Below are 23,502 nucleotides of genomic sequence, written 5' to 3' on the forward strand. Positions count from 1 at the left end.
AATGATAGGACCTCTGGGAAAGTTTAATATTCAATTATCAATTGTAAATCTCCAAGATGGGAGTATATACATTTCTCAAGTATATTTAATTAAGGAAACTTTTTCCCCCCATGGCACACCTTTCACATTTTTGGACACTAATTTCCACAGAACCCAGTTGGAGAAATAATATTCTCCCTCTTTTCCAAGTGATGCTTTTGTTCTCTTCCGTTAGAGATGTCTTAATTTTGTGCCATTGCTGCTTCTGATCCTTGACTACCTTTGCATTCTTCTGTCCCCTTTGAGCTCTTCTTTTCTTTATTTCCTTCCTTTTTCTTTTTCCTCCTTCTTCCTTCTGGGAATCTCCCTCACATTCTCAGCTTTGGCAAACGTGGGTGGGTTTGTTTCCATAGCCTCAGTGAACACTGAGTGTGTATCTTGCTTCTGGCTGGTCTGATCTGTCTTGGTAGCACCAGAGAGCTGGATAATGGATAATGGTAAATTCACCAATCCTTTACTCAGATTAAATTAGATATATCATGTATTATGTTGGAACCTTGCATGATACATTTCACATTTTCCTACAGACACTGAAAAAATACTGAACACATAATATTGAACAATGTGGAAAGCTACGTAAAATAATGGTTGTGAAAATTTTTACCAGTAGATACAGTGTCTATACTTTGTCATGTTAACTAAGAAGCACTGCATGTTGTAAGCTCAGTGTTCACTCCTTAAAGCATTAAAAAGAAACAATGTCATTGCCTTACATTTCATAGAGTCAATTAGAAAGAAAGGCTTTAGGTTATATTACAAACATTAGGTTTAACAGGATAGGTGTATTATTTGATAATAAAAGGCCATTCCATTTTAATAATAAGAAGTATCAACTCTCCTGTTTTGAAGTCTATTTATTTTAAGAGAAAGGAAGAAAAAAAAAACATTGGAAATTGTTATAGCAGATCAAGGCTAAAAATAGTTTATGGAAAAAATAAATTTAATTTTCAGATTAGGAATATATTTCAATTCATGCATGAGTAAGTATTAGCACACGTTAGAAAACTTAAAATATATAAAATTCTAATATTGATCAAAATAATTTGTAGCATATTTCTTAACTTTTTAATTAGTATTCTTTAGTTGTATTATAGAATTTGTGATGAAAGAAATGAGGAAAATATGAAAGTTACGTTCAATTGATTTTGTAACTTTTGCTAATAATCATGAGAGTAAAAATTAAAACATCTCTGCTACTATAATTATGATTTTGAAAATAAATTGTCTTTAGTACATTTTTCTTGGAGTCTGAGAATTATCTGAAGTATGCCTTTCCTAATATTTCACTATGACAGTACATTTTAAAGCTGCATTCCTTCTTTCTTAAACTGAGCTAATTTTAACTAGGCCACTATTCCTCCGTTTGCTATTCTCATAAGGCTTCACCAGTTTTGAGTGACTAAAGATGACTTGAGTCGTGCAAGGGGTTTTAGAGGTTCATGCACAAAAATAATGAATGCTAATTCAGGCAGAAAACAAAGAAGCTTCATATTTATAAATGGAGACAAATTTCATATTTTACTAGAATGTGAAAAAGGTATAAAATACCCATTCAGGCTAATATTTCTTGCCAATAATATCTTATTTTTACTTATTATTTAAATCGATCTTATTTCTCCCATACCAAAATTGAAATATAATGCATTCCTTTGCTTCCCATTACAATGTAACTCATAGAAAACACAAATATATAAATCAATTTTGGCTTTACTCAACCCTAGAGTTGCCAGATAAAATTATAGGCCACCTGTTTAAATTGGAGTTTCATAGAAATAGTTTTTTTAGTGTAATTATATCCCAAATACTGCATGGGACACACAGTAACAAATAATTCATTGTTTATCTGAAATTCAGATTCAACTAAGCATATTGTATTTTTATTTGCTAAATCTGGCCCTACTTCTTCTATTGCTTTTATTTCTATGTCATATGAAACCTCGTAAAGTAGCACTGATTTTTGTTACATAAAAATCCGGATATAGGAACCTAGTTTATATATGGACTATGCAGAAGGAAACATAATCATGACATATACAGGGATCCTAAATAGTAGGAATCTTCAGTTATTTCTAATTGGGTCATGAAAGATAGTAGAATTCTGAAAACAAAAAGACATTGCTTCAAACAATCAGACTGCAGTAATTAACAAAAGTTTAGCACCTTCATTCTAATTTAAATTAGAGTGCCTGAGAAAACTAGCACATAATTTGGCAAGATCTAGGGCAATTACTTAAAAAGAGAAGGTGTAATTGAGCATGCAGTCTTGTCATCTTGTCATTGTAAAAACAGGTAGAATCTGCCATTGAGGAAGTGTGACTGTGCCAAATGCATTTGCTGAAACCCTACTTTGTATATGCTCTGGGAAAGGAGGAGCTTGTCAGAGCAAAAGTCCAGGTTGCAAACACAGGAATTCACTCTCCAGGTGAACTCATGTTAGAAGGTACCCCGGCCAAGGATGAAGAGTAACCCTTTGCTAGATCAAACTATCAGAATTAAATGAGTATCAGATCTAAGAATTAAAAGACAGAAGATACTTGTTTAGAGAAGTGATCAAGATTTTTTTTTTAATAGAAGGCAATACTTGGGGATTTAATTGTTAACTACTTGTCAGGTGTTCTTGCTAAATCTACCACTTCCTCCTTAAGTTTTTCATGGCTCTTTATCTTAATTTCCTGTAACCACACAAGACTTACTAAATTAAGCTGTTTACTAGGACTGCACATGTATTTTGCTTGATTTCCCTCTTGATGACTTCTTAACAGGAACAGCAAATATCTTTACCACCACCTGAAAAGAGTTGCCTATGCTTAACAATCAAAGACTTTCAATTAACTTCTGAAGTTTTAAACTAACCAACTGTCAACCACCGGAATAACGAACTCTGAACCTCAAACTGAAGATCAGGTTAGCACATCTGCCTCCATCTAACAATTTCAAACACGTTCCTGGAACTAATATATACAATATACATTTTCAAGGAGAACCAAATGACAAGTTCTACAAAAGTTGCCTTAACTGGAGTACTTTAAAAAGTTACTTGGCAAGATGATAGCTCCAGACATATAAAACTGGTGATTTCGCTGAATGGGTTTTGTCCCCAAATGCTAACATGAGGGTCAGCTTTGTCCAACATTTTACTTGCCCTGAATAACCTAAGTCCGTAAGGAATTTGCAGTGCCTCACATGGAGTCTTTCTTGGAGCTTCTCCTGAACATAGAGGGCTATTCCTTTCCCCCTCAAACATATTCTAATTCAAGTCCTTCCTATTTCACCAAAAGAGCATGAAAAGAACCACTGGGGCCTTGGTGAAGACTTTTTCCCCCTTTCAAGACAACAGGCATTTGCTAAGTTTCAGGGAAGCACCTGTATTAATTGTATTTCCTGCTCATGTGTTGCTTTTGTTTGCAATAAAAGAATTCATCTCAGGTGAGTTAACCTTGCTTTTTAAAGAGGGCACCTGCAGTTATCTTGGTGAGGATTGTAAATCAAAACATGTTGAGCCTTTAAAGAGGGAAATAAAGAGGTGCTGACAAGAGGGGATGCCAGTGGGATTAGGCGACTTTCTCACCACTTGTATTATCAGGACTGAGAACAACTGAGTCACATTAAATTACAGGGAGGAGAAAAAGTACCAGAAATTCCACAGATGGGAGGTTGACTGGCATCTTCAGTAAGCCTGGGAAGAGGAGGGGTCTGGGAAGTCTGAAAAGACAACTCCCTCCTTAGCCTCAGGCTTCTATAATTGACCAAGATTTTTCAGCTTGTGATTTGATCCAGCCATCCCCTGTTAGAGGCAACTTGCCCCCAACTGAGACCAAGGCTAGAGTGAATAAGAATTAGGTGACTCACTGGTATGTACAATACATGCATTCACATCTATTAGGATAAATGACACGTCGCTCACTTTAAGCACAGGCAGCTGGAGATTGTCATATTCTGAAAATGACAACTGTTATTTATTTATTGAGAATATTTATACAGGTTCTTCCTGGGCATGGAGAATGCATTTTACAGCAGCACTATGATACTGGGCTGTCACGTGTCCAGAACAGAACATAGAAAACCATTAGTGCCAGCAGAGACAAAGCACATGTACTCAGGGCAGCAATCTGTAGGAGCGTAGATTTAGAAGGTTGAATGCAGCAGGTTTTTAAGTGAGGCTCAAGTCATTATCTTAACAGGGTTTCAAGCTACTCCAAGGAAAAAAGAATTGTTTTTCACACAGTATGGTTTCATTAACTGCCAAAGGACTAGTTCTGAGGGATTGATTAATTTGGGGAAAGAGTTCACATTATACAGGTGAGGGGGCTCATTGGTCAGCTGGCAATGGAGGGGTGGAGAAAGCACATAGCAGAGACAATGTTTCTCATTTCTTATCTGCACATCACAGTCCTTAGAACTGGAGTGCAGGGTCCCCCCACCCCCGCCCGCTGTAATTTTCCCATTATTAAAAAAGGCATACTTTTAAAAAAATGGTGTGTCTCCAATTTTGAGCTCTGGGCTAAATTGCCATTCCTCAGCCCACCCCAGCTGTACTGAATCAGAATATCTGAAAGCTGAGCTTTGGAATCTGCATTTTACCGAGTTTCCTCAAGGGGGTTCTTTTGCACATCGAGGAGTGAGAACCATTCTTTTGGTAGGATAGAGTGAGATTAAGTAAACATATGTGTTCTGAATTTTGTAGATTCTTAGTGCTAGTTCACATTGCATTCACAGCGATAAATTTTGTCTGGTGCCAACTCAAATTAATGAAATTTATCTACACGCCCCTACACCTGCAAATTTCTAAAGAGGCACTGTACTTTCCTAATTATACATGTAAGTGTGAAGGAATAAATATAAGCTTTCCCAGAAAATACTTTAAATATAATATATACATATACACATTCTAGAATAATTCAATTAAACATAAGACCTTTCTCTTACAGCCCCCTGGTACTAGTTGCTCAGTTTGTTGGCCAATTCCCCTATCATATGAATGGAATTTGCAGATCTTAGTGTGCCACATAGGAGATTGACCTGTCTCCTATTGCTATGGTAAATCCTGGGGAGTCATCCTTCTTATAGGTTAACGCTTCTTGGAAATGGGGTTTTAATATGAACATTGAACTGCATATAAGAGTTTAAACTTCAGGCCATTATTTTCTTGAAGGAGGACCAAAGAAATCTAACATCTCAGTGATATTTTATCTTTTTTTTTCATTAAAAATATTATTTTCTTATTACCAAATAAAAGATGGTCATTAGGGAAGAAATTTTGCAAGCTACAAATAAATATTTTTAGTAAAAATGCAAATCTTACAGTTTTACCTACACAAAGACAACTGTCATCAACACTTTGGTACATGCCTGTCTGTATCTACTTGTGTAGATAAAAATTTTCTTTAAGGAAAACTGGCGTTTTATTTCTTTGCATCCTGTTTGCTTCATGCAAAATATCTTGTAACAAATTTTTAAATCAATAAATACACTGTTATGGAACATTTTCAGAAGTTCCAATCTGTGTGTAGATATATAATAATGTATTTAACCAACACTTGGCTTTTAAATATGCAGGTTATTTCCAATTTTGCTATTATAATGAGTGAGATAATGTTGTCAGCCAAAAAGAATTTGCTGAATGTTCTATCTCTTGTGTGAAGAGAATACATACAACTGCAACAACCAAATGCCTGCTACCAGAAGTAGGCTACAAATAAGCTTATTGGTCCTGACAGCAGGCTGAAAGGGGGACAGTTCCAAAAAGCCATTTCTTCTAATGTCCCTGCCTCTAAGCCAAAAGTTCCTTTTCACTCCATTTCCCATTCCTTATCCTCTGACAATTCTGGGGATATGAGAGATTTTCCCAGTTATAACTCCCTCCCTATCCTCAGATATTAGCTTGAAGCTTTTTATTAAATTTAAATTTATAGCTGTGTATTTAGCTATATACTGCATCAAGCAGAGATGTACTGATGAATAAGGCAGGACGTATTCCTCACAACACATTGAATCACACCTATTGGGTCATCTCTCAGAGGCTCAAAGGAAGATTTTTCATGACACTAATGAAGCTTAAGCGTCATGGCTTCTTACTTACATGGGCATCTGCCAAATATTTACTTTTGAAAATTTGTAAAAATTACTCTAACATGGAGACACAAATTTGCAAAGATGTTTTGAAATGCTTAAATAAGTGAAAATTTATCTACAATGTCCTGATTTGAATGTTTATGATGAGGTACCATTTTTTCCATCTATCGATGTATTTTAAAAGTAAAAGGAAATTCAGGAAAAAAATTAATATGAAATTAAAAGCAATATAGATAAGTGATAAAATCAATAGAAATTACTAATAGAGAAGCAATGTAAACAAAAAAACTGACATTCAAATAAAAGCAGCAATGAAGAAAGATGTATTTTTAAAAAACATTTTTTTTATTTATTCATGAGAGACACACACACAGAGAAAGAGAGGCAGAGACGCAGGCAGAGGGAGAAGCAGGCTCCGTGCAGGGATCCCAATGTGGGACTCGATCCCGGGACTCCAGGATCACACCCTGGACTGAAGGCAGACGCTAAACCACTGAGCCACCCAGGGATCCCCAAGAAAGATGTATTTTAATGGTGTCATCTACAACAAGCTGGTTAGTGAGTATATTTCAATTCAAAATGTATTTAAAATTAGTCGTTGCAAAATAAAACTTGAGATACCCTGAAATATTATAGCTTACATATGAAAAAACTTAAAACATTTCCCCAAATTTAACAAAAACTCTAAAGCTTTATATGACATTACCTATAACAAGATGTGCAGCTGAAATAATCCCTTAAACTAAGTTATAAAAAAACTTTCAGTCAATGAAATTTAAAGAAATTTAGTCTCTTCATCATAGGAAGAAGCAAAGAGTCTGCTGCTCCTCTCCTTGCCAAAAGTAAGAAAAATAGTTTAGAGGAGTTAGGTAGCTGATTTTAAAGTCCTATTTTGGGTTGGTTGGTTGGTTGTTTTTTTTTTTTTTTAGACTTTTATATCTGTTGATTTGTTAGCTTTCTAAATTTTGTATTTCCCATTCCAAATATTCATTTTGTATCTAATTTATGTATACAAGCTTTCTATTCTTTTTGTTAAAGAGGGCCTGCCCCAACTTGTATGAGCTTCAGACCCTGTATAATATGTATTTAACCCTGATGTTGTCCAAACCCATAAAGCTCAGTTGCATCAACATTCATTTACACCAACAAGGTGTCTGTGGCCAGCAAAGAGGTGTGTAGCTCTGTTGAAGATCAAAGAATGGAGAAAGCAGCCTTTGAGGGTTGGCGGGGGGGCGGGGGGGCGGTTGTTGGAAAGGAAGCATGCAGAAAATGTGCAGAGGACCTAGTGGACTTGAGAAACTCTCTGTAAACAGGTAAAGTAACTTTCCTAAGCAGCATGTCAGGTCCCTAAGTGGTGCTTAAACATATCACAAAGGTAGCAGATGAAGGATCAGATTGTTAAGGAACAACTTGCTTGTAAAACCCAAAGAGCAGTGGTTGATCTGATAACTCCGAAGATTCTTAATAGCTCAACACAAATAAACCACTTGTAAATGCCCCTGGGCTAGCCTGCCTCCCAACCCTTTTCACCTGGCAGTAATATATGGCCAGTAATTACCATAATGAGCCACCAGAAGGCATCTATTTGTTAGCCCTGGAAGAGCTTGCATCTGGCTTTTAGGTGTGAAGCGAGGAGAGGGAAGGACAAGGAGCATTTGAATATACATTTCCTCGGGCAGCTACTTATTTGAACAGCTGCTTAAGAGGCACACAGCAACATTAAGAGTCAGTCCAATTCGGGAGGCTGTGTGCATCTTGATTTCTATTTTTTTTCTTTGAAGTACAGGACCAGCCTATTTTCTCCCCGGGTAATAATTTCTCCAAATTAAAAGTGGTTACCCGACTTAAAACCTGTGACAAGTCTATTGTGTTGACCTCTACAGCTGGTAGAGGAGGTTGCCAGGGAAATGGGCTCTAGAAATGAAACATGGAATACGCTCAGAAGTCACGTGTCAAATTGTTTGGTTTTAGATTAAGTTTCACAGGAAAAATAATCCAGAGCTTTCTCTCTTTTTTGGTCTTTGTCAAAACAAAGAATGTATAACAAAAGCAACATTCTTAGCCATCTGCTGAAAATATAAAAATATTTTCATCAAAATAACAAATTGGTGGTTTGTTATGTCAGCTTGTACACTTAAAAATTCCAATGATAAGCATTCCCCAGTTATCAGATAGAGGCAAATTTGCCATTTGAAGAAAAGGAAGAATTCTAGGTACATAAGAAATGAGTTTCAAATGACACTGGAGCTGGCATTGAAATTGGAGAATGGAAAATGTTTTGGGGGGAGTGAATCTGTGAATCTTTGTAATTGTCTGGCTAGGAATCCAAACAGACATTTGCTCTCCTTTAGCACTTACCATGTGGGTCAGAGCTGGATTGTTCAATGCCTTAACACCTCTACTTATGAAAAGATATGAGAAATGCTGTATATTTCTTGAGCTATTAGGAAGATATGTGAAATAATGCCTCTAAAACATTCATGAACATAAAACAAAGGTCATGGGTATTTCTTATTGACCCAAAGTTTACCTTAGATAAAGAGATTTATATGGAACCTGAAAGAGGCATATCAGAGTTTTGCCTTGACATTCATGGATCACTGAGCAGTTCCAAATGCTTCTAAGAAGATTATCAGGGGTTGTGTTTTCTGAAGTTTCCTGATCTCTCCTTTTACCTAGGGGTCAAACTGTAGGCATTTGAGATGTTAGCAAGACACAAAATGACAGAGCCTGCAAATAAAATACAGGTCATATAGATTCCCTCTATAGATTCATCAGCTTGCAATTTTCTTTTAGATGGCCACATTTTCTTTTATTTTTTTGGTGTAATCAAGAACTTTAAAATTATACATATATAGCTAATATGGTCACATGGTTCCAGGATCTAACAGTACAAAAATTGCCTGTAGTAAAATGTCTCCTTACCCCTTGTTCCAACCAGTCCACTGTCCCCTCTTCCTGCCCTAAATATCCACTATTATTAGTTTCTTGTATATTCTTCCTGTATTTCTTTTTTTATATACAGATAAATAAATACATATATATTGGTTTCACCTATTTTTATGCAAAAGTTAATACACTCTGCACCCCGTTTTGTATCTTACTCTTTCACTTAATACTATATATTGGAGATTTTTAAAAGTCTCAATACATGGTTTCCTCATTTATTTTTATAGATGTATAATATCTCATTGTTTGAATGGATTATAATTTACTTAATCCAAATTGCAGCCTTTTAAAGTCCTGGTCACTCTTAGAAACACCATTCAAAAATATGACATGGCAAGCTCCATGTATTTTCATTTGTATTCAACTTCAAACTAAAGTTTTATTTACCTGTGGCCTGAATTGTTAAGACTCTGAAAAATAGAGATCTGTGGAGTCAAGGGTTATTTGAAAGAATAACCTGATTTATAAATTTGAGTTAGATAAAAGGCATGGAATTAGAACATAGACTCAACTAAAAACATTTAAGATTTTATTAGTTCTTAGTAGGCTTTTGTCTTGAGTTGCCTATATTCTATGGGGTGTTTTTCATGCCCACCTTATTTTCTTTAAATATTGTATAAACATCCAGACTTACTTTGATTTTTTCCAAACATGGGAACAGCTGCCCTACAGGGCTTTGTCTCTCAGACCACAGAACTAGTGTTTCTTTAAGGTCTTTCTACCTCTCTGATCCTACTTTTACATTTAATTAAGGTAATCCTTCAATCTACATCCTCTTCCAGACCCCATTCTCCTTTCTTTCTAAGTTGTTATCCATGTTCCACCTGAAGCAGGAGATCATATTGCAGTTTGGGTCCTAAGCTCATTAAAGAAGAATGCATCTGGCATTTCTCTGGGAGGAAAATGGGCTTTCAAGTTCTAATTGGAAAGATCTGAAGAGTGTAGAACTATGATGTCTTTTTGACCATGGGCCCCAGACCACTGAGTTTATATGTTCACTTTGTGGAAAAACATAGGGTCTATAATCTTAGGTTGCAGTTGTTGTTTGCCTGTTAAATAAAATTAGTTTTTTGGTTTTTTTTTTTTTTTAACCTCTATCCTGATTTGGGCAAAACTGTGCAGGTATGTGTACTCTTTTATTGAGATTAATGTAATTTGTCCTCTTTAAAGAATCATATGAGGTTTATGGATAACCCTGGAGTATCGGAAAAATTCAAAAAGAAATACAACCAAGAATGAAGCTGTGTCATCAGAGAGTGAGAAAAACAGAAAAGAAAGAAAGGAAGAGAAGGAGGAAGGAAGGAAGGAAGGAAGGAGGGAAGGAAGGAAGGAAGGAAGGAAGGAAGGAAGGAAGGAAGGAAAGAGGGAATGTTGTGAAGCTGAGGTTAACTGCATTTGTCTTTGCCTCCTATCAAGATGGAAGACATAGGGCTTTATTTGGGGTAGAAAGCTAAAGCATAAGCATATGGTTTTGCCTGAAGGAAAGGCTAATAAGTAATATTTTCTCTCTTTTTTTCTTTTCTTTTTTTACAAAAATATTGGTGGTTCAAAACTTCTAATACAGAAATTGAGAGGAAAGAAGACTATCAAAAAACAAGTAATAATAAATAATTCACTACTCACATATTTACTTAAATATACGTGGTCACTCCAACATTCCCTTAAGTGTCTGTTGCTTGTGTCATCCCCAAGGATATGTAAAAAATACCTCCTGATGTTACTGGTAGCAGATGATATTATTTCCCCATTTGGTTCTACATATGACATGATAATGTCATCTTTGTAGGTACTATAAGTATTAAGTTAAATTCTTACAATTCTTCCTTTCCCAGGCCCCTTTTAAAATTATATGTATTTTGCTCTTACAAGACTTTAAAAGAGAACAAGAGGACAAGCAGATTCCCTTCCTGCCCTTCTGACCCACACCCATCTTGGGGTCAGCCCCTTAGCCTGTCTTTATATAGTCTCTAGAAAATAGGTGCCAGATCCCCTTCCCTTGGTTTAAACCCTGGCTCTGCATGTATTTATTTTCACCTGTTGAGAATGCAATTCCACTAAAGCATTGAACCAAACATACAGATTCCTTCTGAAATAATCATAAAAGGATTTATTTCCCTAAGAACTTGTTAGCTTATCTAAACATCTGCTACTCAAAAGTGATTACTTGGGAATTTCCAGGTCACATAGGAACATGCAAGTCTATTGCTACTGGATTCAGTTAGACAGAAATCAGTAACCAACCAAACATTTGGAGGTGAGACAGAGAATGTTTTAAAAATAAGTTCGTGTTTGAGAAACTCAGAATATGTGAATTTACATACTTTTAAATGTCATTCCTGCTTTTGTTTTATTTTAATCAATCTTTATAGTTGGCTTTTCTGCTGAAGTCTTTAGGTAGCAAATATACAAAAAACATCAAAGCCTTTAAAGGAAAGACCAAGATTAACTCTCCTGTAGCAACACTAACAGTTTTTTGTTAAGTGAGAGAGACAGAATTTTTAAAAAATGTTTTGCAAAGAAATGTTTGACAAGGGACTTCAAAATCTAGGAAATATTTATGGTATGGACTACAGGTTGAGAAAAAAACAAAATATTTTGAAAATACTACATTCAAAAAGAGTAAGGGCAATGCTGAAAGTGATTTAAGAGAAGGGAAGAACCAAATTCCCTAGGATGGTTTTAGCAAACATTTGGCTTGCCAGAAAGAAGGGAAGCAATCATCAATTGAACACCAATATGCGAGATCCCTGGGTGGATCAGCAGTTTAGCGCCTGCCTTTGGCTCAGGGCGTGATCCTGGAGTCCTGGGATGAGTCCCACATCGGGCTCCCTGCAGAGCACCTGCTTCTCCCTCTGCCTCTCTCTCTCTCTCTCTCTCCCCCTCCCTGTGTGTGTCTCTCATGAATAAATAAATAAAATCTTAAAAAAAAAAGAATACCAATATGCCACTCATTTGGTACTTACTATCTTATTTAATTCCCAAACAAATATGATGACTCTGACTTAACTACCAAGGAATTTATAACTCAGCAAGAATGAGTAAGGTGACCAAGGTAAGTGGCAGACCCAAAATTCCAACTCTGTCTGCTTACGAGCTTACCACCATGCCATGTCATCTTTGTTCTCATAAAGTTATTATAAAACATGACAAAGCATCGGTGATGTGTTTTCTTCATGTGTGTGATCTGCTCCTGATGCTTAGTTTTGGTCTCAATTATTGGAGGAGGTAGGTGGGTGGATTTCACAATGGGTATGTAGCCTTCTGCCTGGATTTCTCCACAGGTCTACAGGTAAATGTCTGCAATACTGTCCCCTAGATACAACAAGTTTGAAAAGAGCAGTGGAAGAATTGGGAAGTGTAAAGGAAGAAAGCCAAGAATACGTCTAGCGCCAAAACCTTCCACAGACTAAGTATCTACTAGGCATGTGGCTGGCATGTGCCTGGTGCTGTTTTAGGAATTTCAGATTCATCAAAATATCAAACAGACAAAATTGCCCTCATGAAATTTCCATTCTACCAGGGAGATACAAACAATAAATAATGAACATAATAAATGATTAACATACAGGACCTTAGAAAGTAAAAGCTAAGAAAGAAAAGTAAATTAGGGTAATGGATGTTTAGAAGAAAGGTGGGGTCATTGGTTGGAGGCTTCACTGAGAAAGTAGCATTTGAACAAATACTTGCAGGAGGTGACAGAGTTAGCCATGTGAAAATGAAGATGTGAGGAATGTTTCAGGATGAGGCAATAAACCCCCAGCCTCAAAGGTGGGAGCATATCTACTTGTCTGAGGAATAACAAGGAGGCCAGTGGGCCCAGAGCAGTGTGAGCAAATGAAAAGTTTATAAGAAACAAGGTGAGAGAACTGATGAAGGCCCAGATGATAGAGCACCTTACAAGCTTTTGTAAGGATTGACGTTTACTTGATTAAAATGAGGAACCATGCAGGGGTTTGAGCAGAGGAGTGACACGATTTAACTTACAATAAAGGGACACTTGGGTGGCTCAGCAGTTAAATGTCTGTCTTCAGCTCAGGTCATGATCCTGGAGGCCTGAGATCGAGTCCCACATTGGGCTCCCTGCATGGAGCCTGCTTCTCCCTCTGCCTGTGTCTCTGCCTCTCTCTGTGTGTCTCATAAATAAATAAATAAATAAATAAATAAATAAATAAATAAATAAATAAAATCTTTAAAAAAATAACTTACAATAAAAATAATTACTCTTATTTCTGCATTTAGACAGGGATATGTGCTCTCCAGGTCACCAATATCTCCACCAGGCTGGTTTTACTCATTCATATCACGTGCCTGGACTTGGGAAGGAGAGCCTTTGAGTTTGTCAGTCCTGGTATGGACCTACATACACAGATGGTACTAACATTTCTATCTCTTACCTAAGGGTAATTAATAATTACTACCTTGAACCAATCTAGCTTTTCTCCTAATTGTATCTGGAAAATCCAGCCAGCATCTTCATGAGAAGATATCTGGTCTGTTGGTAAATCTAAGTTTGACATTCTTACCAGAGAAATGAAGAGAAAGATGGCACTGAGGTACAAAGAATGAATTAGTGAGCATCTCAACCTTTTCTTATGTTCAAGAACTCAAAGTGCTACCTCAGTCGTGGTCAGCTTTGAATAGCATCCAAGGTCTTAGAAACAATCAAAGGGAGGGTCACATATAGGTACAGAGAAGGCAAAAAAAATCAAGGGAAGAACAATGGATTGGGAAATAATCAGGATGAGATGTCTAATTAGATCTGAAATGTTAAGGCAGTAGGCATAAAGCAGGATTACTTTTCCTGCAGAGCAGCATAAAACTGTATACTAATTAGAAAGTAAAAAATAATAAGTTTAGTTTTTAACCTGAAAATTCACCTGGAATGTGGCTCCACGTATTGAGTGCATAGGAAATTGCAAATGAGCTGTAACTTCAAAGAAATGTATTTGGCTATCAGGTTGTGAGCAAGAAATTATTTTCTCTTTTCAGATTTCAAATACATATTCCTACACTGAGATTCTGTGTACATTGATCTTAAGGGCAATCTTTAGAAATGTCTATGTGGGAGAATAGTTGGCCAGTCCTCAAACCTACTGAACACCTACTATTCGTTTCTATAGACTGCTTGAAAAGAAAAAGAGGATTTGTAATCGAGGTTTCTGATCATTCTTAGGATTGACCCTAGGAGTGGTCATGAGCTTGGGAGGAAAATGCGGCAGCCAATCAGGGCCTCCTCCTGACATATTATCTCTGCTCTTCAAAAGAGAAATATGATCATCACATTTTGGGCATCTCCCTACCCTGCCCTCTCTCTCTGGAAAAAAAAAAAACATTTTCTCAAATGCATGCACATAAAAAGGTATTTAACATTTTCTAGTGCCAGATCCCTTTGTTTTCTTCATTTGTTGGTTTTACTTTGTTTGCTACTCTTGTCTTCCTCAGGAACTGATATCTTGAACAATTGGTAAATGGTTCCTATGGCAACAGTCAGCAAGCCAAGCTCTCCCAACAGCTCTCCTCTTTCCTTCCAACCCTATGTCTGTTCTCTTTTTTAAAAAATCTTTTCAGTCTTTTACTTCAGTGCTTCAGTATTTGGGAAGGAGAGAGATTTTAAAACTCATTCACTAAATTTATATTTCTCACATTTAATGGACACTGACATTACAGGACAGCTTTTTAATATAGAGAAGCCCCAGGCCCAGTCAGGTACCATCACTTTTGTATTTGTGACTGCATGTAAAATTATAAGATCATCACACCTGATGATAATTTTTTTAATGTATTAAATGAAAGTTATTTTAAAAATAGATCTTACCATTTAAATTTTGATTATAATGTATTCTATACTTTATTCCATAGATGATAAATGGTGTTTAAAAACTAAGATATAGGGCAGCCCCGGTGGCTCAGCAGTTTAGCGCCGCCTTCAGCCCAGGGCGTGATCCTGGAGACCCGGGATCGAGTCCCACGTTGGGCTCCCTGCATGGAGCCTACTTGTGCCTCTGCCTCTCTCTCTCTCTCTCTCTCTCTGTGTGTGTGTGTGTGTGTCTCATGATTAAATAAATAAAATTAAGATATAAGCAAATACTCATGTCACTTAGTAAAGAGGTAAAGCAGCATGAGGATATCCAGCATGAAAACATGCAGGAGAAAGCCACCAGGACCAGGTCTATGGACTGTTCTGTACCTTCCATCACCAGCAATGCGAGTGGCCAGCTACAGAAGGAAACAAAGATCTTTAAAATATCCTTTCTGTATTTATTAAGACATAAAATAGGAACATGAGACATTGTGGACTGGATTAGACCTGGCTTCCACGTGTCTCTCTGGTTTGTCTGGAACAGGGTCTCTTAGGCAGAATTTGGGAAGACATTGTGGTTGTCCCCAGGTCATCAGCATCTACAGGCTGATATCCTCCAATTTCTCCAATATTTTTTTGTTGCAATATAAATTTAACACTCATAAATTTATCAGTCATGCCTATGTATATTTGCAGCCATTGCCACATCTTGGTATAAAGAGTTCTATAAATATATAAGTTTTATAAGTATTCCAACAGTTGAGCTTAATTCAATATACATTAGAGGTCATCTAATGTAGCAGCTAAAAATCATAAACTCTAGTGCCAGACTGGCCAGAATCAAATCCCAGCTTTGCCACTATGAGATCTTAGGCAAATTACTTTACCTCCCCTCTGTGAAATGAGAATAATAATCATAGTTTTATTATACTATCGTTAGGAGAATTAAATAATTAACCTATAAATTACATGCTAGTCATTAATTTATTGGTTATAACAATTACCTCTCTCAACATCTGCCTCTTCATGTTACAATCCTTCTTTAAGATAAAACTGAGTCAGTGTGCAGACCATCAGTTCCTCCAGTCATCTTGATTGCTCTTCCATCTTCAGTTCTATGTTGTCACTCTTGAGGTACAGAGACTAGAATTAAATTCAAACAAACTATGGTGTCTTTATTTTTTTCCAAAATAAATATTTACCAAGAAAACTGTGATGATCACTTTTACGTGCCAATTTGACTAGGCCTAGGGATGTCCAGGTAGCTAATTAAATATTATTTCTGAGTATGTCCCTGAAGGTGTTTCCAGAAGAGATCATTTTTTGAGTTGCTGGACTAAGTAGAGCAGATGGCCCTTCCCAATATAAATGGGCATCATCCAATCCGTTGAGGGCATGAATAGAATAAAAATGTGGGAGAAGTTGAATTCATTCTCTGCCTGCCTGTTGAACTGGGACATAGATCTTCTGCCCTTTGTGCTCCTGGTTCTAGGCCTTCAGACATGGACTGCAATCTATACCAACAGCTCTCTGGCTCTCAGGCCTTTGAACAACACCCCTGGCTTTGCTAGGTCTCCAGCTTGCAGATGGTAGATCCTGAGACTTCTCAGCCTCCATGATCATGTGAGACAATATGTTATAACAAATCTCTTTATATATATGGATAGATGGACATAGATATATCCTATTTGTTCTATTTTGGTAGAGAGCACTAATATAATAACCAACAATGGAAAACAATAGTAAAATCATATAGGAGCCTAGATTTGCAGGCCAGAGTTATTGACACAAAAGCAACTCTACTTTTCACCTGGGGATTAGATAGCAACACTTGGGGAGCTGGTCAGAAGATCCCCTCAGGGGATGCCTCTGTGACTCAGTGGTTGAGCGTCTAGTCTGCCTTTGGCTCACGCTCACTCTAGGAGTGATCCTGGACTCCTAGGTCCCACATCAGGCTCCCTGCATGGAACCTGCTTCTCCCTCTGCCTGTGTCTCTGCCTCTCTCTGTGTGTGTCTCTCATGAATAAATAAATAAAATATTTTAAATAAATAAATAAATAAATAAATAAATAAATAAATAAAATATCCCCTCAGACTTTCTCATGTCACAGTTGAATGATAAACAAAGGCTCTCCAAATACAGGCCAAAAGGTACATTTGAGTTGGGACTGCTTCCAACTTGGATAAACTTATTCAGTCCTTTCCTGGATCTGCTTCCAAGCCTCTTTACCAGTTGAGTTGATTTACATCAAGTTTTATGCTGGATTGGATAGGGGATGTGATTTTCCTCTTGAAATGCATTTCCTACTGATAGCTGGGGTTCCTTTCGTTGCAATAAATAGAAACCTACTCAAGCCAACTTTAAGTAACTTAGATTTATATGGGGCTTAAGGACAAAAAAATGTGGATAGCAAATCCTGCTTAGATTCTAGTCAGCTATAGCCAGAGGGTAGCGGGTCCTTCTTATTCAAAGCAGCTGAGCTACCACAGCAAGAGCTTTGGGAGCCCTTCCTACAGAGCAGACACCCTAACTGTGGCACCTGAATTGAGCCTATACCTGCCTTTTTGGTAAGGAAACAAGCCCACATCCATATATAGTAGGCTGGAATTGAGGACATAGAAAGAATAGACAGAAAATTGTGACACAACCATTACAAAAAGATTTATTTATTTTTCACAGACATTTTTCACCCAAGTCCTGAGGCATAATTAAAATAATGTGGGACTTATTTCTTTCACTGCACTGAAGTTGAAGTGTAACCCCTGGGCATAAAGTAGGTTGCATTCAACAACACTTCAGATTCTCTCCTGGTTCAGATCTAATAGTTAGATGCCATTATCTTATAGGCACATTTGTGCCATTTTCCCATAATGTGTTATCATCTCACATCAGTCTACATGAAGCTTATTTGCCATTTTTCTGCCCACTCATATGGCCAAGTTATTTCCTTTTTCAGTTCATTCTTATTGCCTCAGTATGTCACTATACAGAGAGCTCTGCAGAAAATTTTACTCTAGCAGGCATTTTTTCATCTATAGCAATGTTAAGTAAGACTGATCCAGCACTAATTCCTGGTATTTACACATTTCCATACATAAAAGTCATTTTTCCCTTCATCTCTCCCTTCTTCTTTCCCTGTCTTCATCTTATTTATCAAGTGCTATTGCCTGAAACTTCAAATGCTCAGGATACCTCAGTGAACCAAACAGATAAAAATCTTGACTCTCCCAGAGCTTACCTATTAGTGTGGAAAGATAGCCTGCAACAAATAAACAAATGAATATATGCTTTGTCATGTTGCTACAATGATGGGCATTGTTCTTCCTTTCACTTGGTTTCACAATTTGAGTCATTCTTTAGTGATAGAGTATTCTAACTCAAAACCACAGAATCTACCTTAAATTGGAGGAAAATTGTTTTCCTGTGTTTTACATTTCATTTTTGAAGGAGTTAGAATAATGAATCGTTAAAAAGAAAAGAGAATATTCACTCTTTTTTAGGAGAAAATGTTTACAGTAAAATTAGCTCACTTAACAAACAGTTACGGAGTTATCTATGAAACACATAAAACAAGAAATTATATCCCTGCCCTTAAGGACTTTATAATTTAACTGAATAAAGTAACAAACAACCAGGTAATAACAGAAGCCAACAGTCCCTATCTCATATGTGTTAACAGTGTCATCTCTAGCTGACCACAATTGAGCTCACTAAATTTCCAGCTGTGCTGGTCACAGGAGTCCCTCCTTGTTCTGAGTCACCCTTGCCCACTCCCTAGCAGCCATTGCATTGACAGTTGGCTTCCCACACAGCTTTTCCAGTGGGATTTTGGCCTTAGACTTTGTTTCTGAGTCCCTGATCTAAATCTCTATCTAGTATACATTTTACTTCTGTAACACCTGCCCTATTTATCCTTTTAGTAAACATTTACTGAGTATATACTTGGGTAACTCATGATGTCAGGTGGTGGGGATATTAAAATAATAAAGAAATTGTTTTTGCCTTTAGGGGGCTCAAATCTAATAAGGAGATGTACCCATAAAGTCAAAAGTGAGTGACATCAACCCTCTGAAAATAATGTGTATGGGGGTATGGGAGTGGAAGAGGAGGAAGCTACTACTACTATCTGGAAGAGAAGCAGTCATAGAAAAAAATTCCCAGGGAGAGTATATCTGAGATGATTCTTAAAGGATGAATAAGAATTCACTAGGTGGGTGAGGAAGGAAGGACATGTCAAGCAGAGTGAAGTACACAAACGAGGGAATGGAAGTTTGTGAAAGAGCTCTTGGCAGCACCCCAACAGAGAGACTGGAAGTCCTAACTCTGAATTTGAGTGCGTAGGTTGCAGCTTTGCTTCTGAACAACACTATTCTCCCTGCTTGTTGACACAAGGCACTACTTCTACTTTGCTTCTCATTCTTTTATTTTTTTTAAATTTTCATTTATTTGTTTATTTGAGAGAGAGAGAGAGAGAGAGAGGCAGAAGCAGGCTCCATGCAGGGAGCCTGACGTGGGACTGGATCCTGGGTCTCCAGGATCACACCCTGGGCTGAAGGTGGCGCTAAACCACTGAGCCACCTGGGCTGCCCCTCATTCTTTTAAAGAATGTTGATCCAGGGGCACCTAGATGCTGTGGTTGGTTGAGCCTCCAACTCTTGATTTCCTTCAGGTTGTGATTTCAGGGTCATGAGATCGAGCCCTGAATAGTCTGCTTGGTACTCTCTCTTTCCCTCTGTCCCTCCTCCCTTTGCACATGCATTCTATCTCTCCTTCTCTCTCTAAAATAAATAAATAAATCTTTAAAAAATAATGTTGATCTTTTTGTGTTTCTAAAATAGTTTTAGTGAGATCATTTTCATACCACAATAGTCACCCATTTAAAGTGTGCGATTCAATGGTTTTTATAATATTTATAGTTAAGCAACTATCACCATAATCTAATTTTAGAGCATTTTCATCATCCCAAAAAGGAAGCCTTATATCCACTAAAAGTAACTCTCCACCTCCCTCCCATAATCATAGCTACTAGTATAATGTTTTCAAAGTTTGTCCATGTTGTAGCATGTATCAATTTATTCCTATTTATTGAAGAATCTCATATTCCATTGGATGACTAAAAGACACTTGTGTATCCAGTCATTTTTTCTATTGATGAGTTGTTTATACCTTTTAGCTATAGTGAATAATATTACTAAGAACACTGGTGTACAAGTTTTTGTGCATTTTCATTTCTCTTGGGTATATACATAGATATTTATAGGGTAACTTTGTGTTTAACTGTTTGGGTAACTGCTAGAGTGTTTGCCACACATTTTACAATCCTATAGGCAATATATGAAGGTTCCTGTTTCTCCATAGCCTCATCAGCACTTGTTATTACTTGTTTTTTTTTTTTTAATTATAGCCATTCCAGTGGGCATAGGGTGGCATCTCATCAAAGATTCTACTTGCATTTCCTTAATGGCTAATGATGTTGAACACCTTTTATGTGCTTATTATCATTAGTATGCAACTACTTTTTAATCCAGTGATATTAATATTTTCTGAATCATTATATAGATGGTAGCGGTACCCTCAGGTTCAGATGTTGTGAGCTTGGCTTTAAGGCTCCAAAAATGTCTCACTACATGTCCCAATATAAGTCTTTGCATTAAAGATCCTTCCTGCAGCATGCACTGAGATATAAAAATATCTTTTATCTTTAGGGTAATTTACAAATTAATTTCAATGTATTATTTCACCTAGATGTTGAAATACACATGTGATATGGGCATTATAATCTTTATTTATAGAAGGAAAAACTGAGGCTTAGAGAAGTTAGGGAATTTGCACAGGGTGACACAGCTAGCTAATCTCAGGATAAGGACCTAAATGTGAGTCTCCTAATTTAAATTACAACACCATGTCCTTATGATACAGCATTGAATGGAAGTGCTTGTGCAAAATTAATTGAAAGCAGAGGATGGAGGGAGGGAGAATCTTCTTGGAAGAGGAGACTCCAAAGCCTTATAAATAATTTTGGAGGGTAGTCTAGCGGGAATGGGATAGAGGTAGAGAGAAGCAAGATGCATAAGGAAACAATTCTCGATTCCAATTAAGAATAGCAAGAAATGAGATTTGAAAGTATAGTTGAAACCTGTTTTGTCCCACCCTTCTCTAGGGAATTGTTTCTCCTCCCATTCCAACCAGCAGTTCAGATTAAAGAATCCATGTTTTTTTTTAAATTTTTATTTATTTATGATAGTCACAGAGAGAGAGAGAGAGAGAGAGAGGCAGAGACACAGGCGGAGAGAGAAGCAGGCTCCATGCACCGGGAGCCCGACGTGGGACTCGATCCCGGGTCTCCAGGATTGCGCCCTGGGCCAAAGGCAGGCGCCAAACCGCTGTGCCACCCAGGGATCCCCAAGAATCCATGTTTTAATGTGAGTGACTTGACTTTCATGTCTGACTAAAGTAAATTGCCATTATTGTACGCCTGAAACAAATATAATACTGTGTGTTAATTACACTTGAATTAAAAGAAAAAAAGTAGGTTGCTATGATCACCTGACTCAAGCTAGACCAATTAAAGACTTTCCCAGTAATTGTGAACTTCATAAAGAAAAATCCTGTCAATCCCTTCCCATTTTTAAAAGTATTTTATTTATTTATTCATGAGAGACACACACACACAGAGGCAGAGACACAGGCAGAGGGAGAAGCTGGCTCCACACAGGGGGCCGGACAGGGGACTCCATCCTGGGTCTCCAGGACCACATCCTGGGCCGAAGGTGGCCTAAACCACTGAGCCACCTGGGCTGCCCTCCCTTCCCATTGATAGAAACCATAAGTTGTAAATTCCAGCAACTTTTAATAATCAGATTTTCCACAAAGGAGGAGGATTTTCTGCTATGCAGCTGAATAATATGGACACCAAAGATAAGCTACATGAGAAAAGAGAGAGAGAGAGGCAAAGTCCTGACTGGGCTCAAATCTCTGGCTTAAATTGTTCTTGAGATTTCGCTACTTTATCAGTAATCAGATATAAAAGATAAAATGCATTCCTAAAAGTAATCTATCTCATAAGCTTTGCAAACTTTACAAACCTTGCAAAAACTATGTTTCATCCTCTTCCAAGAGGATGAATGTTTCAGGAGTTGGTCAATGGCTCACATACTTTAGAGAGGTTGCCAGAATCTCCAATCCTTTTTGCAAAATACTAACCTGTGGTTATGGGAGATCCTAAGATGTATACAGCACTGCTGTTGGCCTTGAATCACTTATTATCTGGGTAGGAAGAAACAAAATAGGTAAAAAGAACTGGCAAGTCATCCACAAGAGTCACAGAATATGAGCTAAAATCATGAGTTGTGGAGACCAGAAGGGCTGCTTAGAGCTCAGAAGAAGGAGAAAGAGTTGTGTGCTATGACGGACAGTCAAAGAAAAATTCACAGTGGGTCTGAAAATTGAGTAGAATTCAGATAATCAGAGAAAGAAAATGAAAGGTCAGGGAGATGAATTCAGTGAGTATGGTACCATCTGTTTTTTGATGATTTTACTTGTTTATTCTCATAAGAACTTTTGGATCAGCCTAACCTATGAAACAATCATGGAATCCCCTGTTTAAATAACCTGATCCTATTCTACTCTTGAACAATCTCTATCAAGTGCAAAGTTTTTCCATCCAGTGGTAGCTGACCCCAACTGCGCTTCAATATAAATTACTATCTTTTTTATATCATTGGGTCTCTAAATTGATAAGACTCATAGGTTTTTGCTATATATTTTAAAATACATTTTTATGCTAATAAGAAAGAGCTTCTATTTTTTCCCCTATTACACTTCCCCCTCAAAAGAGTTTAATGGAAAACTATGCATTGTTCAGACACTAGAGGAGACTTCTCAGGGTTATCAGATTCTGATTCTATGAGAACTACTGTACAACTCCGTGTGTTATAGATAATAACAACGCAAAAATAATTCTTACCTATAGACGTATACAAATTCTGTCTCTTCCTTTTGCCCTGGAAAAACAATTTTACACACATTTCAATATTGCTGACTATAAACGTGTCAGTTCATGGATTCTCTTTGGAACCCATCTGATTAAGTTCCCTCTGTGATTAAGTTAAAGGGAATCTGTAACATGTGTTTGTTTTATAACAATATGAGAGTCTGGACTTTATAGTTTTTTGAAAATTATCTTTTAACAGTTTCCTCAGAATTTCTTCTTCTTTCTTCCTCTTCTTCTTCTTCTTCTTCTTCTTCTTCTTCTTCTTCTTCTTCTTCTTCTTCTTCTTCTTCTTCTTTTTCTTTCTTCTTCTTTTTTTTTTAATTAGACCCTACAGGGCAGCCTGGGTGGCTCAGTGGTTTAGCACTGCCTTCAGCCCAGGGTCTGATCCTGGAGACCTTAGATCGAGTCCCACATCGGGCTCCCTGCATGGAACCTGCTTTTCCCTCTGCCCGTGTCTCCGCCTCTCTCTCTCTGTGTGTGTCTCTCATGAATAAATAAATAAAATCTTAAAAAAAAAAAAACCTACAGAAAATGCCATTTTACTTCTCTCTTCCTTCTCTCCTCAGAGGCAACCACTATCATGAATTTGGGGTCAATCCAAGACATATCTTATACTTTTCTTAAATATATACATACTTGAAAATATAT

At 37.1% G+C, this 23,502-nt stretch overlaps 1 long non-coding RNA gene across 1 annotated transcript in view; it reads right to left on the reverse strand.

The window, feature by feature from the left end:
• Positions 1–319: 319 nt before the first annotated feature.
• Positions 320–23,502, reverse strand: part of LOC140599709 (uncharacterized) — a 59,366-nt gene continuing 36,183 nt past the window's right edge. Inside the window, exons 2-5 of the long non-coding RNA XR_012002668.1 lie at positions 22,828–22,864; positions 22,065–22,127; positions 15,865–16,003; positions 320–459 (exon numbers count right to left, since the gene is read on the reverse strand). This is a non-coding gene — a long non-coding RNA (uncharacterized lncRNA). The remainder of the gene's footprint in view (positions 460–15,864; positions 16,004–22,064; positions 22,128–22,827; positions 22,865–23,502) is intronic.

The sequence above is a fragment of the Vulpes vulpes genome, chromosome 7 (genome assembly GCF_048418805.1).
Source record: "Vulpes vulpes isolate BD-2025 chromosome 7, VulVul3, whole genome shotgun sequence".
NCBI lineage: Eukaryota > Metazoa > Chordata > Mammalia > Carnivora > Canidae > Vulpes > Vulpes vulpes.